This window comes from Euprymna scolopes, chromosome 1 (assembly GCF_053919585.1).
Source record: "Euprymna scolopes isolate OS-2025 chromosome 1, ASM5391958v1, whole genome shotgun sequence".
Lineage (NCBI taxonomy): Eukaryota > Metazoa > Mollusca > Cephalopoda > Sepiida > Sepiolidae > Euprymna > Euprymna scolopes.
Window position 1 is genome coordinate 9,691,115 of NC_136482.1, and position 10,974 is coordinate 9,702,088.

Sequence of the window (10,974 nt, forward strand, 5' to 3'; positions counted from 1 at the left end):
ATTAGATTTGTATTCTTTACAGACCTGTACATTTTTAATGAGTGGAAACTTAAGTATCTTGACAAAAGAAAAACGGCGGCCAAGTGGTTGACCTCATTTCACCTTTAAATAATTATCCTACTAAATCAGTAGTCCTCTCCCTGCAAAAAAGTCGGACCATCGTAAAGCCACACTTGAGCGATTAAATTCAGCGAAGTTAAGCAATCTCAGCGTTATTTCGGGTATCGAACATTGAAAGGCTCTTCCATACGTTCGATAGAGAATTAAGGATATTTTTACGACAGTACATAGCATAGTATAAACCAATCTCCCGATGTTAAGAACGACTTTCGAGGTCGGGAGTTTTAGAAAGTCATTCTTAACATGGGAGTTGGGGAGGGAGGTGTTTATACTATGCTGGGTACTCGAAAACAAAATTAACGAATTCAGTTCTGCGTTTGCTATAAATTTGTTTACGAGTTAGACTTAACTATTCTGTATGCTGCCAGTATGTTTTCTCAGATTATGGTGGGAAAATCCGGACTACAAAACAAAAAGTCAGCTTCACGAAAGAGAAAATGGTATTGTTCAGAGAAGCGTGAACATTAAAGATTTACAAATTACAAGAATTGGTTTAAGCTCATATTGAAGTCTTAGCGTGTGAATTTTGGAAGTGTTAGATTTAAAGGGGTAAACAAAAACAAAAAATTAAGAAAATCGACTTTATGAAGTCGAAAGCTAAACAAATTTGAAAAATTAAAGACAAATACCAAACCAGGTTAGTGAACTTGCTTAAGACTACGAAAGCAGAATATAGAAGGTAATTTGAAAATTCAAAGTACCATAACGAAAAGCGAAATATAACTAGAAATAGCATTTGATATATACAATTGGCATAAGGCAGTACAAATTATACAGTTTATATAATTATGCATATATAAAGGTCAAAGATTCTACTGAATGTCGTAGAAAACGATTTCTTCATAAAAACGAAGAGGACTAAAAAAATGTCCTAAAATTATAAATATTTTAAACCGATAAAATATTCAGATGAAAAGTTTTTGAAAATTTTTGAGTTGCAAAAATCAGATTACGGAGACAACGTTCAGTTCAGTTTCGGAAAGGTCACTTCGAGAACGGGATATTCTAGTCGAAATGTCTTTATCGAGCCATTGGGGAGTTAACATCCCAGAATTTATGCTACTAATAAAAGTAGTCGTCCATTCTTCCGGGGGGAATGGTTTTAGTATACCTAAAAAGTCGTCTTCGGACATTTTACTCGCTATTGCGTGAAGGCAAGTATTCAACGAAGATACCTTGCCGACAAATTCTATCATCCGGCAGAGGACGTAAGCAGTCACGTCTTCCATTAAAATCGGATCCAGCAACTCTTCAGAATTAGAAACCGACTGGACGTGCTGTTTGCACTTCTGAGCGAGATTAGCATCGGTGCGTTGGATTTGAATAAACGCAATACGCAGGCAGTCAGCGATGCACTCTGGGTTTAAATTCCACAACTTTATCGCCCCGATGTTGGTGCCGGCGGGGGATTTTATGGGGTATAAACCTTGACGGGCTACGGAGCCCTCGATCAGGATCTGTTCCATTGCTGAGCGAACGTCGATCTTGGAGTGGCGGACCGTGTGAGGTAGACAGAGTCCGATTGATTTGTAGATCTCGCCGTCCGTCATGCAGAAGTTGTCGTAGCGGAGGAAGGCTTCTACGACCGAGAGTTTAATATTAGTGAAGAGGTTTCGCGAAGAACTCTTCAGAGCGTACGTTCTGAATATATGCGCAATGTTTTCGACTGTATGTTTGCTAGTGCTTTCCTGTGAACAGCGAAGAAGTTTCTTTTGCTGGTTCGGAGAGATTCGCAGCGGCCGTTTAATCGTCTTCTCGCAAGTATGGAAAGACGGTTCGTGACTCACAGTTTCCATCGGTGAGAGAAACATTCTTTTGTTTTTTTTAATAGTCTTTTTTTTTTCTTCTAAAAGCCGAACTGTATCAACGAGCGTTCTTGTGTATGATTTGCAGATATCAATGATACTTTCCGAAAAACGCTTACGAACGAGTAAACCTTTATATAAATATAAACTATGGTTTAATCTATTTTATTCGAGAGGAGGGATAAAGTATCCGAATATTTTCATTGTTTAGATATATCGAATACAACGAAGAAGGAGAGGGGAATGCTGTGGTGACACACTGACAACCTAGGTGCATAGAGTTCGAATCCAGTTAGGTCAATAAAATCACTTTCACTTATAGATATTAGCAACCTTCACGTGGTCTGTTCTGTAAATACCTGAACAGAGGAACTCTGTCTCAATATATATATATATATATATATATATATATATATATATATATATATATATATATATGTGTGTGTGTGTGTGTGTGTGTGTGTGTGTTGTGTATTTCTGTGGCAATATGTTTTTCACTTATATTTCCCTTTTTGTTAATACCAATCCTTAATTTATGAAGCTCAATGTAATTACAGAGCATATAATAAAGAAATAACAATAGTCTTTATTCTAAATTTCATGATGTTGACCATCTTACAATTTATTCCTTTAAGTATGTTGCCATGGATAATTCTTAACAGCACCTGTTTCGTAGCTCAAAATCATTCATTTAATTATATTAATCAATGAATCTATTCTACCCTTAACTCCCCAGAAGAAATAGCAACTATCAATCAATAAAAAGAAAATAAAATGCATATGGGCATGATTACAAAAAGCCGAAGATTGGGAGAGAAGTTGTAATACCTTTTTATTTTTTCTTTTATATATATATATATATATATATATATATATATATATATATATATATATATATACTAGCAGGGGTGCCCGGCGTTGCTCGGGTGTTTGGAGGTGTATGCTGTGCAAAAAAAGCAAAAAAACAAAAAAAATGGTTAATTTTTTAAAACTTTAACCCCTATTATGACCCCTTAAAATTTATTGTTTCGGGTTCAAATCACTTTATTAAGTTAGATCCAGGTTCAAGGAAACTAAATCTAAAATTTCAAGTGTCTAGACCCAAAATTGTCGGAGGAGTTTGGTAGAGTTCTTAAAGGTCAAATCGTTGAAATTTGACCCCTTAACAGCCTAATTTCTGGCTGACACCCGTCACATCGATTTTCCCAAATCTCAGTACCCGGTATTTCAAATTTCGAGTCTATAGACTAAAAATTGACAGAGTTATTGCGTAGGGAAATGTAGACAGACAGACACACAGACACACAGACAGACAGACAGACAGACAGACAGACAGACACGTTCACTTTTATATATATATATATATATATATATATATATATAAGCTGAACGTCTGTGTGTGTGTGTGTGTGTGTGTGTGTGTGTGTGTCTGGTCACGAATAGACTCCTATATGGTTGACTATTATAGAAAACTGATCACATATAATGATAGAAGATGTATCGAGACACAGGAATGGGTATGTTTGATCTGACATAATGATGATTCATTAAAATTGTGGAGTCTGCGTATGCGCCTGGTCCTCAAAGTATGGAAATAAAAAATTAAAGAATTAAAAAGAAAAAACGTTTACAAGTGTTTTTGATATAGATGTACATAATAATACTTTGATAAGTATGTTTTAACTTGAATAGGGATGGTATAATAAAATTGTGGGGTCTGCGTTCGCGCCTGGCATCCATAGAATTGAAATAGGCACAAACTTTAGTAAAGACTTTTCATATCTATCTGCGTAAGAATACTTTGATAATTAGGTTTCAGTTTGAAAAAATATGGTATAATAAAATTACGGGGTGTTTCGCACCGTACCTCCATAGAATGGAAATATGTCACAAAGTTTAACAAGACTTTTTTTTAATATAGATCCATAGAATATTGTGATAAGTGTTTCAGTGTGAACAGGTATGGTATAATAAATTATGGTGTTTATCTATTTTATTTTTACTTTCATCATATTTTGCTTTGGTTTTGATACCTCTAAATTCGAAGCTATCTCTTTACAACCCTTCCTTTTCATAACCTATCATACTTTCATAAATCAGAGTCCATTTTGTGTAGGCTGTTTTTGAACCCAATCAACGGCGGGTACTTTTGCTAGTATATATATATATATATATATATATATATATATATATATATATATATATATATATATATAAGAACAAATAGTTAATAAAACATGTTAACAGTTAAAAACATATTTAATTTTATAAAGGAAACACTTGATAAGTGGATAGTCCTTAATCCGCGGAGTTTCAAAGAAATACTTTCCTTCTCATCAGAGAGTCGGATTTAGCAAAATGCGCGATCGGATTTTGCTTGCAAAAGTATTTGATAAAACTACAACACCCGAAAGTATCCTGTACCTCTACAAGGCCACTATTCGCCCATGTATGGAGTATTGCTGTCATATTTGGGCTGGTGCATCGGCTACTAGTCTCTCGCTCCTTGACAGGGTTCAAAAGAGAGTCGCAAATCTGATAGGCCCTAAACTGGCATCTAAGCTTCAGCCTCTGTCCCATCGTCGAAACGTTGCATCCCTCTGCCTGTTCTACAAGTATTATAATGGCGAATGCTCTGATGAAATGCAAGCACTTGTGCCCCCACGACGTAAACACCCTCGACAGACCCGACAAGCTACAAAATCCCACCCCACACTGTAGAGATCCCTAGATGTAAAAGATCTTTCTACTCCAGTAGTTTCTTCCCCAGAACTGCTAGACTTTGGAATTCCATTCCAGGTCACTGCTTCCCTAACTGTACTGACATGCATAAGTTCAAGTGCAACGTAAACCAACATCTCGCTGCCCAAATCCCTACATAGTACCCCAGTAGATGTTTCCCCTGATAGTAGCCTCCTACACCAAAGTGGCAATGTGCCTTGTTTGGGGTCAAAATATAATAAAAAAAAAAAAGAAAAAGTAAGCCATAGATCTTACTTGATAACAAAAAATGAAGCAAAGGGAATAGCGCGAATAAAAAAGTGATTTCACGTGAATGGATTGTCCGGTGAAGGGTAAAGTATCCAATGACGGTAAAATCCAAAAATGCAGAATCCAAGAAAGTTAGTTAAATTTTCATTCGCACAAGTAAATTCCAAGGGAATCGCGTAATTGGAAGATGATCGAAAGCAATCCAAAAGGCAGACATCCGTGGAATAATTCACAAGTAATTCCCAAATAATTCTACAAGGAAACGGGAATGAAATCCAATACTATTATTAAAAGAAAGATAAAATTTGCGTAAAAAAAGACATGGTAGAAATGTAAAACACGACTAGCAAAGATACTCGTGCTTCACACTTTTCTGTTTTGCAGTGGATATTATAAGAGCGATTATTGCTTAAGCTTAAACACCTTAATAATGCTCTTATAACATCCACTGCAAAACAGAAAAGTCCCGTGTTTTTTAACTACTGAAATAAGTGAGTGCAATCCAACTATGAACTTTAAAGCAAATAGATTAAATCAAATAAAAATTGAAACAATTGCAAATCCTACAATGGTTAACATTTGTTTATTGTTTAATTGGTTGAGAGAATGAGGGTGAAGGAGAGTGATCTGATTTAAATTCACAAAGAAGTTGGCAAGCCCCCCTTCCCCCCCCCGGGATGGTAGTGAACCCCAACTTGGTGTGCACCATCCCTAGGTGGGGAAGTTTACAATTAGCCACACCAAATATGACCTTGACCTTAAAAAATAGTGTGCACCATCCCTAGGTCGGAGATCATCATGTCAGGTTCGGTTATGTTCGGTCCAGTGGTGTGGGCTATAGAAGAGTATATATATACATAGGATTTGACCTTGAACTTTGACCATGACCTTGAAAAATAGTGTGCACCATCCCTAGGTGGGGGACCATCATCATACCGGGTTTGGTCATGATCAATACAGTGGTGCGGGCTGTAAGAAAGTTGTACAAACAAACACACAGACAAACAGACACACGAACGCTACTACTTTATGTATATACTAGCATGGGTACCCAGAGTTGCCTGGATTGACATGAAGTTCCGTTTGAAACACACCTGTATACTAATCATTTTCATCATACCCTCAAAACAAAAATAAAAGAACAGATGAAAATATGTAAATGTAATCGCCCCCCCCCCAAGAACTATGTGATACCCTTTTCACTAGATATTTCGGCAGAAGGGCTACAAAGAGAAGAAACTATTCTCCGGATATTGAGCACTGGAAATACCCCCCCCCAAATAATTAAAAATAAACCATTACAACTTTTGTTTCAATAAAAATAGCAGCAAATGCCCGTGCGATCGCAACAAATAAAAGAGAAAAAAAAGATCTACTAAAAATTAATTCTAAAAACAATTAAATGAAATTTTTCGTCATTTTATATTTCTAATGTAATCCTCCCCCCACAAAAAATCTCTTCGACTTCGACTTCGATCATCTTCCAATTACGCGATTCCCTTGGAATTTACTTGAGCGAATGGAAATTTAACTAACTTTCTTGGATTCTGCATTTTTGGATTTTACCACCCCCTACCACAAAAAACAAAAAAAAAATGTATTTGTCATGTTTGCACCCCACCCCTCGATCGCCAAACTTGAAAAAAAAAAATGCTACAGATGACATGTCTGGTTAAATGCTTTGTGGCCAAAAAGTGGGTGCTCATTTTACGTAAAATTTATATAGAAAAGTGATCCCCCACGCTAAAATGTTATTTTTAAAAAATTTATTCATTCATATTATTCATAAAGACTGCTTCAATGTATTAGGCCACAAAAAAGCAGGTCTTAAACTTTTTTTAGGAGTTAAACGACGCTGGGTTATGTCGTAAAAATTGACCATTTTTAATTTAAGATATTAAATAAATTATAAAGAAAATCTGTTTCGCAGACAATTAAACACACTTGCTATGGTATAATTATTATAATAAATCCTGGGCAACACCGATTACATTTTATAAACAAAAAAGGATCAGACAATGCATGGGATGATGGATTTTGCTCACATGGAAAATTGGCCCTGTGTCTGACTAACTCTGCCCTCGTGGGGATGCAAGTAAATGAGGACATTAGTATTAATTATTTTTCTCTAACAAATAAAAAAGGTTACTTGAAAATTAAGAATATGCGAAAAAAAATTTTCCTTCGAATTAAAAATAAAAATAATAATTCAGCTTAGAAGAATATTTCGAAATAAAAACAAATCTATTACAGAAAATATTTAATAACGTGCTCTGTTTAAAACAATTTTTCAATTAAACTATCACAGTTATTGCCCCTTTGGTTTTCTTGTTTGAAAATAAAACGGTTTCAGATTTCAGATAAAATAAGTTAAATCAAATATAAATTGAAATTTTAATAAACTAAATAATTAAATTTTTTTTTAAATTAGTACAGTTGAAACGAAGCTAAAACGTACCTCCAGTTACACCCTGAGTGTACTGCACCTACACCCTAACCCCCGTAAACCTAAATATACAGTAACTGGGCAAAATTTCTTAGCTCAATTCCTAATACCTACTCAAACTATAACGTTATCCTGAACCCAAACTAACATAAAGTTATATAAAAAAAAAAATGAAAAAACCTAAGGTAAAAGTCCTAATCCGCACTAACGCTTTTCTAACAAGCCTCCCCTCAAAACTTCTCCCACTGCATGCCCCTAAATAACTCTGAGGAGTGTAACTATTCATTAGATATATAACCTCTACAAACTAACCCTGTAACATTAACCAACAAGCCTCCCCACAAAACCGCTTCCACTGCATGCCCCTAAATCACTTTGAGGAGTGTAAATATTCATTAGATATATAACCTTTACAAGCTAACCCTGTAACATTAACTAACCACGCAGGGTCGCAGAAATACCTGGAGTAGGACCCAGGCGCGGAGCAAACCTTTCAGGGCTGATGGACCCAGTAGATCTTCCCAGATCACCCGTCTAGGAGAAGGAAAACTCTGAAACTAAACCAAAGGGGAGGGAGGCCTCTCCAGTCTCGGACGACAACCTTCCTAGAGCTGGTGACTCAAACAAATTACCGGTCTGCAAACCTAAATTGCTTAAGGAGTAGATAGGCTCTGTCTATCGCCGGTCTCCATACTCCTTCTTTGCCTATTAGTCAGGCGCAGAGACAGTATCACAGGTGAATCGACAAAACACTTAGTGGTAGATCTTGTCTCTTGTCTAGGGCATTGGATGCCGTTCCCCCACTCCCGACACATCCCACCCCTCATAACTGGGCACTTGGGAGTGCTTGAGTACCACGCATGCCTGTGCAATTAGATTGGGGTGATCTTCTTCTGATGGGCTGAGGGTACCGGATTGACAGTTTCCTGGCTGCTGTTTCCAACTGGTAGTACAGGAGCCCTAACTCTTTGGTAGCGCTTAGAGCGGCTGCTCCATCAACAGTTGTATAATATCGGGTTGTTTGTAGTGCCATGTCGCGCATGGAAAGGGACCCTGCACTCATCCCCGATGGGCTTTCCCGAGGCCACAGTCCTAGTTGAAGAAAGGTCAGCCAATGGTCTGATTGTGTTGCCTGTCTGATATCCTGCATAACCTCTTGTTCAGCTCCCCCTCACCTAACTGAAACTCTTTAAAAACATGATGACACTACAATAAAAAAATAAGCTCAAACCAGGCCTAGGGACAAACAAATTCAACTTGCCTCCTCCCTTGAGGCTTGCATTCACTAACATCCGTGGGCTTAGAACTAATTTAGCTGATGTTGAAGCATTTCTCCTAACAAATACCCCGGATATCTTAGCACTAAGCGAGACTAACCTACACTCCTCCATCCCCTCTAACTACTTTAACATGCCTGGCTATCCCACTCTGGGGTAAGGACTCTGACAGACATATGCACGGACTTGGAGTCTACATTCATAACCCCCCCCTGACTAGAGAAACAAACCTAGAAACGGACGATCAAGCCTTTATGAGCTTTAGACTAAACATACAACACAACATTAGCAACTTTTATTTTCTCTACCGCTCTCCCAGGACTGCACCATAATAAACAAAGTCTCTGACAGCATAGACACAGCACTCTCCCTCGACACTAGCGCTTAAGTCTATGTATTTGGTGACTTTAATGTTCACCACAAAAACTGGCTTGGATTCTCTACTCACACAGATGCAGCGGGCAGCACAACACATAGTTTTGCTATATCTCACTCCCTATCACAAATAGTTACGTTTCCAACCCGTTTCCCTGACCAGCAAGAACAACAAGTATCACTTCTAGATCTGTTTCTAACTACAGTTCCCGAGGATTATACAACAAATGCTGACAGCCCACTCGGGAACGCTGACCATGCAGTGATAATGGTAGAAATCGCCCTAAATTCTAGACCGAAAACTGAAGAGCCAATGCTCAAAACAACGAGATATTATAAAAAGGCTGACTGGGAAGCCATCAGAGATCTTATCAGAGATGCCCCATGGGGAAATATTTTCTCTCTTCCTGCTGAACAGTGCGCAAATGAGACCACTGACTGGTTCAAAACAGCAATGGAAGCACATGTTCCCATGCGGAAATTTTATAGCAAGCCCCACTCTCCCCAATGGTTTACTTCGACTTGTGCAACTGCCATTGCTCAAAGGCAGCATGCATACTGCAGATTTAACCGACATAAGTCCAGTTCAAACAAACAGAAGTACATAGAAGCTAGAAATAACGTTAAGAAAGAAATAGCGACAGCCAAGAGAGAATTTACTGAAACCACTAAAAAACGCATCGAAGCAAAAAATTGGGAAATCGTGACTTCTGGAAAATCTACAACAGCGTAGTAAATAATGGGAAATCAACAATTCCCCCACTAACCAACAATCACGATGTTGTTTGCTCAGCAACGGACAAAGCTAATATGCTTGCTAGCCGGTTTGTCTCGAACTCAACACTGGACCCTTCCAACCACCCCCTACCTGACTTTCCTTTGCGGACAGACGCCACCCTAGACGATCTAAAAATCACCCCTGCTCAGGTACATGCTATCATAAAAAATCTTGACACTTCAAAAGTATGTGGACCTGATCTCATCCCAGCTGTGCTATTAAAAAAGTGCCCAGCCGAAGTAGCTCCAGTTCTCTCCAAACTCTACAACAAATGCCTTAATGAATCCTGCTTTCCGGGCTGTTGGAAAACCGCTTCTGTGGTACCAATATTCAAGAATTCTGGCGAAAGAACTGACCCATCAAATTATCGCCCCATTAGCCTCCTCCCACTTTTCGCCAAAATATTTGAGACCATAATTAACCATGCTCTAGTCCGGCACCTTACAGATGCTAAACTTCTGACTGACAAACAATATGGATTTAGACAAGCCCGTTCCACAGCTGACATCCTCACTGTAATCTCTGAACGTATATACCATTCACTGGACAAAGCGGGGGAGGGCAGAGCAGTAGCTCTAGATATATCTAAGGCTTTTGACAGGGTATGGCACAAGGGTCTCCTCAGGAAAATTAAATCATACGGTATCACTGGTAGAATACTTAGCATAATTAAATCCTTCTTAGATAAGAGAAAAATCCAGGTTGTCCTCGACGGTCGAACATCTAAACAGTGTGATATAAATGCGGGAGTGCCTCAGGGGTCTATTCTTGGACCTCTATTGTTCCTAATATTTATTAATGACCTCCCCGACAAAACTGCCTCTGAGATGGGTATATATGCTGATGACACTACACTCTATAACAGGCATGACAGGAAAACAAATGAACACATATCTAAAGAAATGGCAAAAACACTAGAGGATGACCTCCAATCTGTAGTGGAATGGGGACATAAATGGATGGTCACATTCAATGCTGCCAAGACTAAACTGGTTTCCTTCAATAATTACAAGAAACCTTCTCTGCCACTAATAGCAATGGCCAGTGACTCCCTGTCTGAGAGTACATCTTTCAAACTGCTTGGCCTAACGTTCACAGGAAACATGAGTTGGAACAATTATATTGAAAACATTGCCAGGGCCGCTGCAAAAAAGGTAGGCTCTCTCTACCGTGCTAGAAAAC